The following is a 17129-nucleotide window of genomic DNA, read 5'->3' as shown; positions in this document are numbered from 1 at the left end:
AAAAAGAGAGTTGGCAGCGTTACAGAGAACAAGGTTTAATCACTGACCTCTACACTTACAACAGAAGACAAATGGCCATGATTAATGACCAGCATTCATCTTATAGGTTAAGAAAAGAACAATGTGAACTGTGTTTGCCTGTGCTGCTCTGATGGATCTGCCGGATGCATGTTTAAACTCCTGTCGTGTTAGCTTTCTCACCTTTGTCAGTGCAGATCCACTATTTTTCACTAGAGGGCAGTCTGTTTAAACCTGACACCATTCTTTGACCCATTTGAAACTCTGACCCCATGGAAATGTCTGATCAATTGATGTAATGTACTGTTTATGTGATACCAAGTGCTCAGTATTAATTATTCAGCTATCCAGCCAGGATTATATTTGTAGAATAGGAACATCCAGAAATAAACACAAATTTTAATATACTTCACTATGGTTATAGAGCATTCATAAATGCATGAATCTGAATTCCTTTTATGAAATTCATTTTTCAAAAAATTACTTTCAGATATTTCACTGCACTTCAGATTGATTAAGATTTATTTTTAGAAACCTCAATTAAGACAGACACTGCACAATTATTATTATAATCTATATAACTGCACAATTCAAACAGGTATTCTGGGTAGCAACAACATTAAAACGATTCATCTTCAAAGGTTCTGATCTGCCATATACCCAGTGACGAATATTGAATGGCCTCATGGGTGAGTCCCTCTTTCTGTGACCCGTGTCGCACCCACAACAAAGCACACACTTCCCCAAAAATCCTTCTTTGCAAAAAAGCCTCTCTAACTTATAAATATTGAGAAACAAAAGTTGAATAGTTTCACATTAAGTCTTGTGCATAATAAAATTTTTTAAACAGATAAATCCAATATAAACAAATCTAGAAATATAAATTTAAACAGATCTAGACTAACAGACCAGACAAATATTGTAGATTTTATTATTTTAAGAAAACAAGATTTCTTTTTTCTTCATTAATGGTGATTTACAGAATCTAAAATCAATGTCATGTACAGTAGTTCAGCCCAGGTTTTTATCAAGGCGGGTAAGAATATCTCAATCCAAGCTCCTAATGCCAGAAAAGGGTATGAGCATCTGAAGAACAGGTAGGAGCAATCTAAGTATTTCAGATTTTTTACCGGGGGTTATACAACCCAAACTAGATTCAACTAAGTGGTAGGGATATATTGTTTAAGTGTTTCCACTGTTCACAATTTCTCTTTGGTTTTGGCATGCAGATAAGCAACAGAAAACTAACTCACCTTGAACTGTGGTCTGTTTGATATGAACCCAAAGCAGAAAGACCATAACACTGTTTTAAGTTTTTCTTGATTAATTGCAAGTCATGTCGTCTTCACAACATTCACCGACATTATGGGATGTCCCATGTATTCCTAAAATGCCGCAGCCCTAGTCAACACCTCAAGTTCATGTTCCGAGAGCTGTTCCTGGGCTTCTTTTGCCCAACTGCTGTAGGAAAAATGTATTTAATTTCTATGATTTATCTACGTAAGCTGGTGAACCATGTCTAAGTAACATCTGTTTAAACAGCTGTTCACATTTTGACATCATGAGACTAAGGCATCATGATCTAACAACTGATCAACAGTACATTGCCATTGCGAGGCTTCAAACAGGATGTTCCCAGATGGAAGTGGCCATTGAGCTTAGGGCATCAGAGAGTGACTGTTTACATCAGCGTGGTCTGCGTGCTAAACGACCTGTAGGGGTACCTGACCACACATATAGTCAACACTGAACTACCCTACACTTTGTGAATGGTACAATGACAAGCCCAAACTACCTAAATACCATCATCAATTCAGTCATTGTTTCCCAGCATAAATAACTCAAGCCTAATTTCATCTTCATGGACGACAATGCTCCAGCTCATCGAGGTTGCATCATTAGGGAATGGCTGCTGGAGACTGGGGTACCTAGAATGGAGTGGCCTGAACTTTCTCCAGACCCGAACCCCATAGAAAACCTAAAGGACCAACTGAGTCGCCGTCTAGAGGTTCGCAACTCTGTATCTCAGAACTTCAATGACCTGAAGGGCCACCCTTCAAGAAGAGTGGGTGCTCTTCCCTTCTAACTACAATATGAATCAGGCTGAGTACAAATTGCACATTACCCTCTTCAGACATTTATTTGTCAAACATTTTGCAAATCATCTACCCTTTTCCTTATACTTTACAATTACGTGTTTCCTAATGTTGATGTGTCAAATCAAATCCCCATTTAGTGAAGATTCAGAGTTGGTTTTTTTGTTGTTGTGTGGACAGCAGGAGCAGAAGTTGACCACACAGATGAAAAAGAGTGAGCAGAGGATAATTAAGAAATCAGAAACAAAGGCAGTGGGAACCTTTTCATTTTTTCTTTTCAGTGCTTAAATCACTGGCAGAGCCAAAAGCTTTGTCCTGTCTTTTGTCTCTTTCAGACTGCCTCTGCTGTTGCAACAATTTGTCTGTCTGGAGGAGATGGATCATCTCTATTCATTTCTCTCTCTTTGTCTCCTCTCTCATTATTTTCAACCTCCCTGTCTTTTTAGCCTTTCATTATGATTTCAAACACATTTTTGCACACAAAGAGCTTTGTCTTAGCAGGAAAAAACAGCATGGTAATGCTGCCGCAACGCAGGCAGGGGGGCAGCTATACCAGAAATATACTCGAACTTTGATTAACTACAAGAACGCTGCTGCTGTTGAGCCAAACATCAGTCACAAAAACTAAAAGGTTATAATCTTAAATGAAGAAAACATCTAAAGCCTTTAAGAATACAGATGTAAAATACATGTCCAGAATCTACAGCTCCTTTCCACAATCTGCTTCTGAAAAGTGAAAACTTTGTCTCTGCATTTAATGGCACGTTATTTTTTAAGTTGTGTTTTAGAAACGTTTGATGCAAACAGGAAAAAGAAAAAAAAAAAAGTTGATAAACAATTTTTATGTACTTGTTTAAGATCAAAATGCAATACTTTTAAAGATTATGTGCAGCTGCATCTGTGTATCCACCTGCTCCAGAGCAGATTAGGCTTCTAGAATAGGTTAACATGGTGATAGACAAAAGCAAGAAGTGAACCATCCTCTTGATTAGAGACGCACTAATCATAATTTTCTTTTGTTTCCCAGTTTCTGTAAAGATTTGACCGGCCAAAGCTAGCACCCATAAACAGGTTTTATTTGTATTTTAAAAGAAAGACAAATGATTATAGAACTGAGATAGTAAACTGCGCCCTGACTGAATGGAAATACATCTGATTTTGTTAGTTTCTGGTGGGCCAGTCAACTAAAAATGGTCAGATTTCAATCACCACTGGGTGAGTTTCATATGATAAAATCTCTACAGTAGCATCTTCATGTCACACTGCATGACAGAAGATGCCGAACGGGACCATTTGCTGCTGCAATAGAATCATATCAGAAAGTCTATGATTTCAGATCAGAGATAAAATCGCAGTGTGAAGTAAAATTTTAAAGCTAACTTCAACTAGATCGAATTTTGCAGAGAAGATTTGGATTTCATCAACTATAAACGAGATACAGACAGATGGTAATTTCTGCAGATTGGGACAAATAAGAGGTCATTATGAAATAAAACAAATGTGAGCACATAATTAATACTTAACTGGGAGAGATTAATGCCTACAACACATTATCTTTTTATAAAGTCCTATATTTGCCATTAGTGGGAACAATAAACAAGGACAACAAGCTCCACAAAAAGAAAACAATCACATTTAACTGTTGCCTGACAGAGAACAAAAGGGAGGATGTCCATTGATGTGCAAGTGTAACAAACAGGAGTTGAAAGGACGAGGGAGATGATGCACCTAATTTACTTTTAGTGTTCCTGTTTGTCTTTCTATAAACTAAACAGAATAGAAGGAGGTCCCTTAGCTTACGATACATGGCCAAGTGATGTGCTGGTGCGTAATTTTGTTATGCTCAGTGGCAAAGGTCAGCATACTCACATTTATGCGACAACCTGTGTTCACACCCAGAGGGTACATTCATAAATACATGCTGTATATGCCTGCGTGTGTATCGAACTAATGCGGACCAACATGAAGACTGGCATAGATGCTGAGCTCTGGTGCATTGGGCCAAGCAGTCTAACCCAACATTAGGAATATACTATAAATAGACCAATCCCCCCCCACCTAACAATCTGCCATCTTCCGTTTTCCTCTTATTCTGTCTTCTACTTTAGCTTCATCTGCACTTTAGTACTACAGCCGGAAATAAAGTCTACCTTTGTTGGCTGATTCTCTCAGTTCCTGATGTCTGTTCTTCCCTTCAACATTTCCCACCACAATCAGCCTCCTTCTGTCTCCCGCTCCTTCAAAATTTTGTTTTGTAGAAAAATAATAGTCTAAGATGCGGGAATAACAAATAGGCCAGCAACAATCTTCCTCCTCTTTCGAGAGTTTGGGATAGGAGAAAGGGGGAGATAGGCCAGTTCAAGGGGGAAACGGGGGAGCTGGGGTTATGTAAGTGAGGCTAATCCCCTCCCAACCCTGCATGGTTAATGAGACAGGATGACACTGACCTCATTTCATCTGTCCATCCCTGCATCTGCATCTGCCGCTGCTGCACCTCCAACCACCTTAATCTTTCTGTTTGATCTTTGGCAGCAGACAAAAGCTATAGTTCAAATTCTGCACACCCGTAATTCCTGGATTGCTGGCAATGGGCACAGCAGATGAGGCACTATATAAGTCATAGTTTAATTTTGAAGGTGCTTCTCCAAAAATCCCAGATCTCTACTTCCTCGTATCAGCGTTGGGTTTTCCAATGCCCCGTTGCACAACACAGGCCTACAAGGAAATTATATAAGTAAACGTAAGTAACGTTTACTTTTGTAACATCTGGTTGTAAAAAAAAAAAAAAAAATTTCACTGACGGTCACTTTAAATATTTTATATAGTCCTTGGAATAAAAAGCCTCATATTTACATTTTAAATCAAGGTTCACATTTTCAGGTCAGAAATTCATTCTTTCCCCAAACTCAATTCTCCAGTTTTCACCTTCCTTTAAAAGCCAATCTGGATGGATTATTGGACGGACAGATGGCTGGCCGGATGGATGGATGGATGGACATATGAAGGGATGGAAGGACAAATGAAGAGATGGAAGCAACATTTAGACAGGTAGGGAATAAAGTCTGGAAATACAAATATTTTTCCATATTCTATTTTCTCTCCCCATCCAGAGCTCGAGAAGACTTCAATTGTATACCTCAGACCACCTAAATCAAATTTTATCAATCGATTAAAAAGATTTTAGCGTTTCATATGGCTGGGATAGATGTTACTGAAAGGGCTTTCCGTCTGCCAGGAGGCCATTATCACTCAGTGGTACTAATGCAAACTCTACAGGAGGTGAGACCCTTAACATCTTACACACAAATTATCCCAGGTCACCTCAGGTGAATTCCCAACAAACAGCTCTTGCTTTCTTTCTGATAACTGGCTAATACTTTCCCTTACACACTTTACATTACTGCCAATTTCAGGAGACTTTCGTCTTGAGGATTCAGCGGGATGCTAAGGATTGTTTTCTGTCTATTACTGATTAATGAATACTGGATATGTGGCTAAACCTATGAGAGTAATAACAGGAGATATTACTTACTTAAGGTACTCATTACAAAGAGTTATTAAAATGAACAGATCACTTTAAAATTTGGATGCTTAAAACTGAGGCTTGCATCACTCTGTTGAATTTAGAGCTAAAACTCTGACCTTTATGAAGCCCAGACATGTTAATCTGCAGGGAAATACATAATGCTTGGCCAGAAATCCATGTGACAGGAAAAGATTATGCCATATCAGTTTGAAATGGAAACCACGTTTTCACAAAAAGGTTGTGGAGGTTTGTGATCAATTGCAGGTAAATTATTCATGAAAACGTTTTAATAAATCTATATGCAGCATTTATCAAACAGATTTTTCGCATTTTGAGGCTATAAGTCACGTTTATTTCGGAGGTGAATGAAGATATTTACTTGTAGAATGTGTACCATAGTAGAGGCAGAGAATCGTTCCACTACACAAAAGAAAATTAAAGAAAACTTTTCTTGAAGTCCTTAACTCATGGTATTCCAATTGTTGAAATTATGGCAAGTAAGATTACTCTAATGTAATTGTCTTTGGGAGACTTCTGAGGATGGACACAGATCTGACCTTCCAAACTGTAAGAACTGGAGATGCTCAGACTGCACAGAGCGCGGGTGATGTTAACCTCTGCTAACCATCTGTATTACTCTGTCATGTTGACAAACCAACGGTTGTTTACCGTCATTTTAATGTACAGTGTTATGTTTTTTAAAGCATGAAAGAAAAAGACAGTTCTGCTCTGTTTTACCCAATATTCATAACCACTGAAGGAGTTGAGCCTTATTTATGCCTTTGCTTAGCAGGCCACAGACTGAAAATTTGGCCACGATGAAGTCTATCAAACAGTTAGCAATAATTATTCCCCCTGTGTTTATACTGAACCATGCATATGCTTGTAAAATCCAGAGTTCTGGACCGAGCCCTGCACGAGGACAGAAACGGGAAGTGTAAACCAAATGTTAGTTTTTCCTTGCATGTGTAACCACAGCAAACAGTTATCTTTTAAGCAACTGTTAAAAACATGTTATGGTAATTTAAATATGGGCAGTTTAAAACGCAGCATTTATGTAAAACCCAATCTCACATTAATGCATTAAGAAATCAGCTTGTTGAAAGATTTACCGGTCCTGACCAGTGACCAACAAGTCAGAAACTCAAAATTTGATCTTTTCTCAACAGTAAACGCACCGTACCTAGGCACCAACAGTTTGTGAAAATAACATTCTTCTGTGAGGAAGCAGTTACTGCCTACCACAGCCTTACGTGCAACCCTGTTTTACAGTAACTCCTCACACACACACACACACACACACACAAACACACACACACACACACACACACACACACACACACACAGTGTAACGTCACCTCTGCTCCTGATGGAAATAATTAGTGACTTCTCTGGCAGAAAGGCTAGAAAAAAATATTTTGAATGTCATTAATTATAGAAATCAGAACTGATTAAAATTTACTTTTGGTATCAGTGCTTTACTGTTGGCAAACTCTTGTTGAGTAAAGAGACTCACAAGTCATATGCTGTGTTTTGATAAACACCAAGAAAAAAAAAAAAAACAGCCCCCCACCATGTGTAGCAAAGCCGTTCCTTGTACTCAGATCACCCCTCCCTCCTGTTCAGACAGGACGCTCCACTAAACTTTGACCCACTTCTGTCTACAACAGTCTAGGCCCCAAGCAGGCAGGTGGGAGGGGGACATTGAGACCCCAAACACAGAACCTTATGCTGATCAAGGCAGTTAACAACAATAACTTAATAATATCAAAGGTTTTCTTCTTGCAGACGGAATCTAAAGTAGGCCTGAAGTAGTGTGTGTGTTAAAGACAGAAAGTCTGGACTCTTTGTTTTATATACCGCTTTTAATATTCAGCTGAGCACAAACACACATCCTGCATGTCCCATGCTGAGGACTTGATTTCACTTTCCTGCTGATCCACTGCAATGCAAACCCCATTTTTCTTTTTCTTCTTCATTCTCTCCTGTCTCTTATTTCCAAGAAATCTCATTCAGCAGAAGGACACAATCCTCTGGAAACAATTCACAGCACAACAATGCAGAGCATACAAAGCTCTGCAAGTCTGAGCTGAGCTGACGACAACTAAAAGTGTCATACAGTTCATACAGTTAAAGGATGCCCAATGCTCCTTTTTTTTTTTTTTTAAGAACAACCAATTCCAGACCAGCTGGAAGATGCAGAAGATATGAGAACCAGTTCAGTCCAGAGTGATGGGGTGGGGGACATGTTAGGTTACCAATATCTGGGATCCATCCCAGAGGTTCCCTAAAGATTTCTGGGAATGTGGACAGCCCATCATGTGTGTGAGAAAAGAGATTGCAGTCGCAGATGATGGGATGAGACATCTGTCACCAATTAAGAAAGAGGGATTGAGCCCATGAAAGAGATACATTCAGCAAAGATACACTGGGGTCAGGATGTTTCTAATGGTCAATACTACCTATGACATACCAGAACCCCCCTTCACTCCTCAAACACACATGCACTCTGGACCCTTTTTTCTTGAAGCAACACAAGCACCGTTTACCCAAGCTTGTCAGCTGACACAGTGAGGAGGTGGAGGGGGAGCTGCATGTTATATATTTGGCAGAGGGGTCAGCTGGCAGATGCATCCTCTAAGCTGGTTTCACTCTGATGAACAAAAACACACTCACACATGCACAAAGGAAGATGCCAAGAGGGGAGGAAATCCTACCTTCATATCATCATTTAACACAATCCTAAACAGCAGGGTGTCCACCAATCTCAGAGTTATAAAACTCTCTGTTTCAGATCATCTGAGGCTGGATTTATAAAGACTATATCTGAAAGTGTCCTCTAAAACTCCTCATGAAACTACTACTAACCCACACCAGCAACTGTTAATGAGCTTTTAAATTGGATCAATAATTCATGCTTTGTTTTCCTCACTGGGACAAATTAAAATTAGATTACAATAGGGGGAAAAACACAACAAACAACTTAATCAATTTCTTTCACTTTTGTGAAGAACACAGGCTTTTTATGTGCTGCTACCGCTCACTATTTCTTCTCAAAATTCAAAATAAAAACAATCTAGGCCAAACAAATAAAACTGCTACTGATAAAAATATGTAATTGCTACAGCTGCAAGACATTGCCTCACAAATTGTTTGTGTGCCACCAGGAAACGAGCCTCAGTTCTGGACTTTATCCTGGTGTCATCCATCAATTTTGAGCTTATCTGTGTGGTCTGCTGTTTCAGCACTGGCCTCTTTGGTTCCCATACATCAACCTCCAGACAGAAACGAAGTGACATCTTGTGACATATGAGGCCACTTTTTCTGTTACGCTGAAAGAACCAGAGTGAAAGACGGAAAACAAAGCCAGATAGATAAATGTGATGATCACAGAATAGATTTTGTATTACCCTTTTAATGAGGACTCCTCTCCAAAATTTTGCTGACGGTAGAAGTTTCTAAAATCTTAGGGGTGTAGTGATAAATATGCAACTGTTGAGCAAACACAGTTTCATTGGCTTGCTAATGGATGTTTGGAGCAATTGGCAGGCTTTAGCACTCCTGGTTAATATGATCTGTGGAAAAGCTCTGCCCAGTGATGTCCATTATATCCAGACAAACTCCACTATGAATCGATTCCTTCTCTTGTTACATATTGTAAGGGCTTTCACTCCCATCTCTGGCCAACATCTAAACTATCAGATTGGAACAGCAATTCAACTGAAATCCCGTTTACCTGCAAAAAAACAAGGTCTGCAATTCAGTATGAGAGACAGGCTGTATGCATGTTCTTAGGACATCTTATGTCTACTTTTGACTGTATCCCAAACCTTGGTAATCGACTGTTCAACAATGACACACGTAGAGAAAAGGATAAGCGATAAAACTGTCACTGGCCACTTTATTAGGTATACCTTGCCAATCCTGCATTGGACCTATTTTTTCCTGGCTTAATTTATTTTTCTGGTGCCTATTTTTAGTGGTGAAGCGGTGGGGTACATCCTGGATTGGTTGCCAGTCCATGAGAGACACAGGGCAAACAACCGTGCACACACAAGCACATACCTAAGGGCACTTGTAGAGAGGCCAACCAACCTAACAGTCATGTGTTTGGTCTTTGGTAGGAAGCTGGAGTACCCAGAGAAACCCCAGGACCTTCTTGCTGCAAGACAATAGAGCTAACCCCAGCATGACCTTGCAGCCTGTGTTGGAAATATTCCTCTCTGAATTTGGTCAATATTGACACGATTGACACAATTGCTGCATATTTGTGGGCAGCACATCCATGATGTGAATTTCCTATTCCACCTAATTACAGGGCTATATAAATAAAATGTACTTAGTCACTAATCCCAAACTTGCTCTAGTGGACTAAGATCTGGTACAGTGAAGTCATTGTTAGAAGAAACCATTTTGAGATCATTTATCATTACCATGCTGGATGTAGCCATCAGAAGATATGCACACTGAATAAAAAGTAGCACACTGTCAGCAGCAATACTGTGGAGTTTATTGTTCAGTTGATACCAAGGGTTTCATAATGTGCCAAAAAAATATACCCACATCATTATAATACCTCTTCCAGCCTGAACTGTTGCTAGGAGTTAAGAGGGGTGCATGCTTTCATGGCTTTCAGTCCAAATTCTGAGTCTACCATCTGAAGCTGAAACAAAACCTATTGCAGTGGCCCTGTACAACCCATTCAACTGTTTAAAAATTATCTGGATGTCAGTGAATTATCATGTGAAAAACTTTGGTGTTTAAAGTTTAAAAACATATGAATATCATTTTGCCACAATATGGAAAATTTGTAATTTGGGAAATTTGTTTACTAATTGATTGAGTCCGAAAAGGAATCCGAAGTGCAAAAATGTTGTCTTTTCTGGGAAATTATTGTAAAAACTGTTTTAATAAATATGAGTAACTGTCGAATGTTTTAACACGGCATAATACCTAATGATGTTTTCCTGAAAAATCACTGAGAATCATTTCAGCAGAAGAAGCCTATAACATATAAGGGATGGCATTGTACTATACCCTCTATTTCTGATGGGTTTTTAATATGCTTTTCTGACTGGAAAACAGGAGTATGCTGCCACCAGTTTTGTAAATCAAATCTGTCTTGTATCTCACTTTCCAGTGTTTTTACAGTTCGATCAGAGATGTTACGTAAAACAGGAAGCTGAGAGCCCTCAAGCAGTTTTTCATGGCAGCACTATTTGCAGACATTACCCATGCACATTTTTGTGTTGTGTTCATTGCTGTTCATTGTTTGTGTTAACCACGACTGCAGCATCATTCAACACAAGTTTTGATTTTGTTTTACTTTTTAAACTCCAAATTAGTGTACTAACACATAATTTGAAGTCTGGCAGCATTTAGGTTTATTCTTGCTAAAGCTTAAGCAAATACTAGATAATTTTCCACTAGAGATATTCCAAAAGTTCCAAACTATTTAAAATGATTTCTCGCCACACAGCTTCCCATTTAGACATGCATGCTTTTTGTTTTACTGGCAGAAGCTACGCTGACTTTCAGATTGAGGGCACATCCTGCAGAAATTCATCTTGGATATAAACTTTATCAGATGAAAGGTTTACAACTCACCAACATGGGAACCAGCAGACCAAAAAGGCATGACCATACCGTGAGTCAGTATATCTCTCGTAACTTTGCCAATTCTATAAAAAGAAGTAGTGCAGCTGTATATAAACATAACTCTACTGTAGATCACAATTTTCTTCATTTGAACCCCTCTGCAGATCCAATCTGGCATCGTGTAACTTGATGGATAGAATCCCTGCACCCTTTCACTACTAAAACAAATGCTGGTCTCTTGGAGCAAGGCTGGAAGAAAAGCATTAACAAATTAACAGCATTTTATTAATTAAGTTAGAAGAACATCTGGGAACTAATTTCACTGTCAGCTTTGCAAGGCTACCGGTGTTTATGTTCTTGCCGAGTGAACAATGACCGAGAAAAGCAGACCTCTTTAGAAAACTGCATAAGAGGAAGAACGAAATCACTTAGAATGGCAGAAAATATCTGAAGGACAGACTTGAAAATTGCTGAAAACATTTTAAAAACACTAAGCGCAAAGTCATTAGTGTTGCTGCAGTAGTGGCTCTTCAGGAGAGACCTTTGAGAGCAGAAAAGGGAAAGGTCACTGCAAACCCAGGCGGCTACTAATTACAGTTTGACACACAAGGGCAGTCTTTATGGTTTTTTTTGTGTGTGTGTGTGTATGAGTGTGTGGATCTAAGTGACAACTTGTCTGTCCCCAACTGTACTCTTAATCATGTCCAGTTTTAATGGCCTGACAAGAAACTGATGTAAATTTCAGTGAAACACTGACCATTGTATCTATAACAAGAACCTGTAATGTAACAACTAATGTTATTTCCAGATATTTCATTTGACACTAAACTAGAGATGTTGGTCAGATCTTTTTCTGGTCAGTGGATGTACCACACATAAGCACCACCCGACCACGGAAACAACATCAACACTCTTCAGTGTGGATGCAGTTACAAAGCGAAAAACAAAGGTCATTATTTTCAGTAACTGTGAGGGGTTTGAAGATAATGTCAGAGGATGCACAGAGTTAAAATAAGGGATTAAAATGGGACATGCCGAAGTATGCATGTGGTTTAATCAGGCTGTGAAAGATCAAGAGAAAGCAAGACTTCAGCAGATAATGGGAATGCTGAATGGAGTACAGCAACATCACTCAGTTTTATCCTTCTAAGTATTTTTTACTTTTGTCCGTAATGAAACATGCTGACATGCCTTTTGGAAATCTCAGAGTCAAAGTAAGGGATCACATTCTCCAATAAATATACTTAGACTGCTATACAGTAAGACCAGCCATACTAAATGCTAATATAAGATGCTACAGACAGTTAAAAATATAAACTCTGCAAACATTTTGTCTTTGTTTTAAAAATTGTAACATCAGTTATACAAAGTTGGCTTTTAGACCCAGACTCTTATTAAGGAGAATATAGATTTGGCTAAAATCAGTATCGGCATGTCAATAAAAAATTGGAAATTGGGCAAGAAAAGTGGTGCACTTTTATTTATAGTGGTCTGATCTAGTATGAAGATGTTAAATTACGGTTACATGGGATAAAGAAGGAACCACTTCTTTAAAGGAACTAAAGTTTCTATGGTACTTCCCAACAGAAGACTTGGTACAGGAATACAGTTTTGTGTTCTTCCTCAGTTGGACCCAAAGCATTGTTTCATAATAGTTTAAGGTGGTAGCTTACTGCTTGAATGCTTTTAATTAAAACCACAAAAATTACAAAATTGTCATCATCATAACTGCTGCAGATGAAATGGTTGTGTGCTCAGGCGCTGCTGCTTCAAATCGAAATAGATAGATAGACATTTTCCTAAATGACAGATGCAGGTGTGTGTCAGATGGCTCTCTGTTGTCTGCTGCCACATTAAGGATTTTACTCCATGTGTTACATAAGAGTGGGTCTGAGCCACCAGATGTGCCCATGTATGAGCTGTTTTCAGATTAGATTATTTTATGAGCAAATTAGATAACAAAAGTTGTTTGGTGGATTCACTGTCACGTTTTGGCAAACATGCACCAGCTGCAACTGTGTTTAGATTGCTAACTTAATATAAACATGTGTAAAGAGAAAGGAAGGTTTGTTTATTTTTACAGGCAAGGCATATTTCTATCATCGCTTTACAAAAAGTTAGAATAGTAACAATACACAAAGGTTTATGCTTTCAAAATCATGTTAAGCATGAATTTAGTGATATTCTTGCTAAAGCACATCACATGTCTCACCCCTCTGGTCTTGTGATTAAAATGATCCCTCAACATCATGTTCCCCACCACCTTTCTGTCCCCCCACAACCCATCCCCCTAATTAGCCCCAATCCTGATGGCTAGAAAGTAGCAAGCTCCAACCCTACCCCCCTACCTACCCCTCTATCTGTGCTGGGATGTCCTGTGGTGACAGGGCAGGATGATGTACAGTTTTCCTGTGAGCTGACATGATGGAGCTGTAAAACTACAGCATCTGCCTGCAGAGCATCTTTACCAACTTGCAGAATGCATGCATGGATGCATCTATGTGCAGTGACCCTAATGTTTGCATTCAGCTTAAAGCTGTGACAACACCACATCTAACCCATCAATCATCTGCAAAAAGGGAGTTCACCACATATGGGAAAGAGAGAGAGCAAGAGAACCGGCTGCTCCTGTGGGAATTATTTATGACCCAATCAGAACCGGGCTGTTTTCAATTCAGCTTAAAACCAATCTATAAATTTAAGGTGACACTGGAAGTATTGAACATACATCTTATTAGACTTCTTTTTTTCAATTTATATACTCATGTTTCTTTCTGCTTTTACTGTGCAACAAAAGCAGATTCAGATGTAAAGAGTAGAAAGAGGTTTAACAACTCCGTGTGAGTGTTTGTGTGTGTGTGTGTGAGTGAGTGACTGAGTGAGTGAGAGTGAGTGTGTGTGTGAGAGTGTGTGTGTGAGAGTGAGTGTGTGTGTGAGAGTGTGTGTGTGAGAGTGATTGTGTGAGTGTGTGTGTGTGTGTGTGTGTGTGTGTGAGAGAGTGAGTGTGTGAGAGTGAGTGTGTGTGAGAGTGATTGTGTGAGTGTGTGTGTGTGTGTGTGTGAGTGAGAGTGTGTGTGTGAGTGAGTGAGTGAGTGAGTGTGTGAGTGAGTGAGTGAGTGTGAGAGTGAGTGTGTGAGTGAGTGTGTGAGTGAGTGAGTGTGAGAGTGAGTGTGTGAGTGAGTGTGTGTGAGAGTGAGTGTGTGAGTGAGTGTGTGTGTGAGTGAGTGTGTGTGTGAGTGAGTGTGTGAGTGAGTGAGTGAGTGTGTGAGTGAGTGTGTGAGTGAGTGTGTGAGTGAGTGAGTGTGAGAGTGAGTGTGTGTGAGAGTGAGTGTGTGAGAGTGAGTGTGTGAGAGTGAGTGTGTGTGAGAGTGATTGTGTGAGTGTGTGTGTGTGTGTGAGTGAGAGTGTGTGTGTGAGTGAGTGTGTGAGTGAGTGAGTGAGTGAGTGAGTGAGTGAGTGAGTGAGTGAGTGAGTGAGTGTGAGAGTGAGTGTGAGAGTGAGTGTGTGAGTGAGTGAGTGAGTGTGTGAGTGAGTGTGTGAGTGAGTGTGAGAGTGAGTGTGTGAGTGAGTGTGTGAGTGAGTGAGTGTGAGAGTGAGTGTGTGAGTGAGTGTGTGTGAGAGTGAGTGTGTGAGAGTGAGTGTGTGAGAGTGAGTGTGTGTGAGAGTGATTGTGTGAGTGTGTGTGTGTGTGTGAGTGAGAGTGTGTGTGTGAGTGAGTGTGTGAGTGAGTGTGAGAGTGAGTGTGTGTGTGTGTGTGAGTGAGAGTGAGTGTGTGAGTGAGTGTGTGAGGGAGTGTGTGTGTGAGAGTGAGTGAGTGAGTGAGTGTGTGAGTGAGTGAGTGAGTGAGTGTGAGAGTGAGTGAGTGAGTGAGTGTGTGAATGAGTGAGTGAGTGAGTGAGTGTGTGAGTGAGTGTGTGTGTGAGAGTGAGTGAGTGAGTGTGTGAGTGAGTGAGTGAGTGAGTGAGTGTGAGAGTGAGTGAGTGAGTGAGTGTGTGAGAGTGAGTGAGTGAGTGAGTGTGTGCACCAGTTGAAATAGGCATTCACTGAAACAGCTGGGTGGTGATAACAGAGCAATGCTTATTCTCTGCCTCCAACACAAAGGGAAACACTACCAACCATTGTCACCCATTTAATGTCAGATTATATCTTATGTGAAGTTGAACAAACTCCGCAAGTTCAGTGCTCATTTTGGTCGCAATGAGCGTCAATCCGCTCAAAATAGAACAGAGAGAAAAAGCCTAAGAGAAACTCTGGAAAACTAACTCCTCTGCAACCAAAAACACAAGAGTCACTAAATCACCGTGATCTACTCACCCGAGTTTAAATGTTCATAACAAGCAGCCCGTACAGCGCTCCTTCTAGCAATAAATGTCCTGAGCATGTATCCGGAGGACAGAAACAACTTTTCTTCAAGCAGCAACACGCCAAACCCCACCGTCTTTCCTCCTGGTTCAGTATTCGCGTTCTGCTCCTCGTCACCAGAACCCATCCAGTCCACACACAGCAGCTCCGAACTAACTGAACGCCTCCCGATGATTCGCAGCTCCGATCTCACGCCGAGTGTGTTTGGTTCCGTCACCGTTAGAGCCCGACACGCCGCTCTGCCGTGAGATGCGGGCGGAGCTGTCTGAGCTCCGATCTTTTGCTTCTGGTCCACATAGAGGCTTGAGACATAGGAAGGAAGGGCAGGGGTTCGGAAAGAGGGGAGGGGGACCATTTTATTTCAGCTGCACACAGTGGCATGTTTATGACTTTAGAGCTGAATGCACATATGTTTTGCACTTCTTTGTTTGTAACGAAAAAAGTGCTGTGCAAAAGAAAACTAAAAGGTGTTTTTTCAGTACTTCTCTTTTGTTTGTTTTGCACAACGTTGTTTTGCACAACGGAGTCCACAGTTCTCAAATGTAATTGGGGGAAGTCCCAGAGATCTGAATTGTGAGCAAGTGTAAAAAAAAAAAAAAGGATAGACTTTATTAATCTCACAATGGAGACATTAATGGAGTAATTAACTTGTTACAGCAGCTCTTAGTAACACACAAGTAGGGTGCAGATAGAAAAATGTGCAATCAAACAAGAGCAAGATAAATGTGCAAAAGCAAGTAGTATTAATAGAATGAAATTACATAAATATAAAACAATAACTTATGTTCAATAAATCCTCTACAGCTTGGTGCAGTGGGTGGGAGGTTAAGTCCATGATGGATGTGAGGTTAGATAACATCCTCCTCAATTAAATTAAAACTGTAAAGGTCAAAAATAAAATTAGTCCAAGAGACCAATCAGTTACGGTTTCTGTGCTAGCACATTTCATCATAAGAAACTGATTTCGTATTTTGTCTTCAGTACAGTGGCCATAACAGGGTCCAGGACCTGGTCTTCAAGGGCTCTGGGCTCTGTTGGCCCCTGTCTAGAACCACCCATGCACCTTTTGGTTTAAAGGGACCCATAAATACGGTCTTAACATTTTTCAGCTAAAACAGAATTATAATTAAAAAGAAAATGATTTATTGTCTTTTAAAATTAAATCTGTAAAAGTCCTAAATCAATCGGTCATCCGGCTTCATTTTTGAACCTCTGCTTCCATATGCTTACATACGTTGAAAAGTATAGGGTTCCCTCTGCCCATCACAATACACCACCACCTGCATGGTTCGTCTTTGTGCTTCTGATGTTCCTGCTGCCTCAGGAGAAGGATGCTCAGAAATCTTGTCATTGCTGAACTCTGGCTGACCTCCTCTTCTGTATGTATACAAGAGAGCAATTTATTTTCAGCACCAATGACAACTATGTAACCCCCCACCTTCCTTCTTCTCCCCATCTACCTGACACTCATCTTTTTTCTTTTACTTCCATCCCTGCTCCTTTTATTCTATCTAATCCCACCCCAACAT

At 40.0% G+C, this 17129-nt stretch overlaps 1 protein-coding gene across 2 annotated transcripts in view; it reads right to left on the bottom strand.

Moving 5' to 3' along the window:
• LOC124859443 (leucine zipper putative tumor suppressor 2 homolog) overlaps window positions 1-15767 on the bottom strand; it is a 55580-nt gene extending 39813 nt beyond the window's left edge. For both annotated transcript variants that reach the window (XM_047352228.1, XM_047352230.1), the window contains exon 1: window positions 15553-15767. The gene's annotated coding sequence lies outside the window, so the exon portion shown is untranslated. The remainder of the gene's footprint in view (window positions 1-15552) is intronic.
• Window positions 15768-17129: the final 1362 nt, after the last annotated feature.

This window comes from Girardinichthys multiradiatus, chromosome 22 (assembly GCF_021462225.1).
Source record: "Girardinichthys multiradiatus isolate DD_20200921_A chromosome 22, DD_fGirMul_XY1, whole genome shotgun sequence".
In the NCBI taxonomy this organism is placed as follows: Eukaryota; Metazoa; Chordata; class Actinopteri; order Cyprinodontiformes; family Goodeidae; genus Girardinichthys; species Girardinichthys multiradiatus.
This window is presented reverse-complemented; position numbering and strand designations above follow the sequence as displayed.